Here is a 1,517-nt window from a genome sequence, read left to right on the forward strand (position 1 = left end):
GTTCAACAGAGTGTTACAAGGGGACATAAATTTAAGGTGAAGGGTGGAAGGTATAGGGGAGATGTCAGGGGTGGGTTCTTTACCCAGAGAGTGGTGGGGGCATGGAATGCGCTGCCCGTGGGAGTGGTAGAGTCGGAATCATTGGCGACCTTTAAGCGGCATTTGGATAGGTACATGGATGGGTACTTAATCTAGGTTAGAAGTTCGGCACAACATCGTGGGCCGAAGGGCCTGTTCTGTGCTGTATTGTTCTATGTTCTATGTTCTATGTACCACTGGCCAGATGCACAGCTGAGATTTTACACGCTACAGAGCTGTGGTGTTAACTAGCACATGAGCAATAACAGTAACAGTCACAAGGTGAACAAAGAACAAAGATAATCACCTTCATTGATTCACTTCAAATTGTCCTCAAAAAACGACCATTCACAATCTGATCAATCAATGAGGTCACTGCTGATCAAGGAAATTGCAACTTACTTTGCTGCGTTTTCACCATAATTTGAGGAAAACTCCAGCCTAATCATAACATCGCATATTCCCGTTAATTTTCAGTTTTAGATTACGTTAATGATCTGTCCGTATTTGCTGGAAACTGAACAAAATGAAATGACTGAAAACGTCCTTCCGGTGATGTAAACCAGTGAAGAGTCGGCCAGAAAAGAAAAGACAAAGACATGAAACATCACTCCCATTTCTCTCTGTACCAATGCGTTTTGCTGAGTTGAATATTTGCAGGACTCGTCTTTAATATCTAAAGAATCAATTATTTCCCCGGGAAAGATTCTTCATAAATCAATTAACATCTGAGTCGTTGAATCATATTTTACTTCAGTTTAAAATAGTTGAATATACTTTCCCCCAGCCTAATGTCCCAATCCTCCCTCCTCTTCCATGTAAATATCAGCTGCTCCAAGTGCGGTTGGAGCTCCCAACCTGACGTTTCAATGCTCCTTGCTGCTCCATTCAATAGAAGCTGCTCTACTTGAAGTTGGAGCTCCCAGTTTGATGTCCCAATGCTCCCTGCTCCATGTCAATAGAAGCGGTCCAGTTGAGGTTGGATCTCTCACTCTGATGTCCCAATGCTTTCTGCTGCTACATGTCATTAAAAGCTGCTCCTGGTGAGAGTGGATCTTGCAGAGCTCCCTGCTCCATGTCAACTGAAGCTGCTCCAAATGAGGTTAGATCTCGCAATCTGATGTCAATGCTCCCTGCTGCTTCATGTCAATAGAGGCTGCTCCAGGTGAGGCTGGATCTCAGTCTAATGTTCCAATGCTCCCTGCTGATCAATGTTAATAAAAGCTGCTCCAGGTGTGGTTGGAACTCCCAGTCTGATGTCACAATGCTCCCTGGTCCATGTCAACAGACGCTGCTCCAGATGAAGTGGGAGCTCCCATTCCTGGCAGATCGCACACCTCTATACAATCATAGAAATACTGCCCACTGAGCATTTCCTCCACTGGAGCCACTGGTGGTATATCCACATCATGAGAACCTGATATTAATTTTAGGCACCA

Source organism: Chiloscyllium plagiosum, unplaced genomic scaffold (genome assembly GCF_004010195.1).
Source record: "Chiloscyllium plagiosum isolate BGI_BamShark_2017 unplaced genomic scaffold, ASM401019v2 scaf_7853, whole genome shotgun sequence".
In the NCBI taxonomy this organism is placed as follows: Eukaryota; Metazoa; Chordata; class Chondrichthyes; order Orectolobiformes; family Hemiscylliidae; genus Chiloscyllium; species Chiloscyllium plagiosum.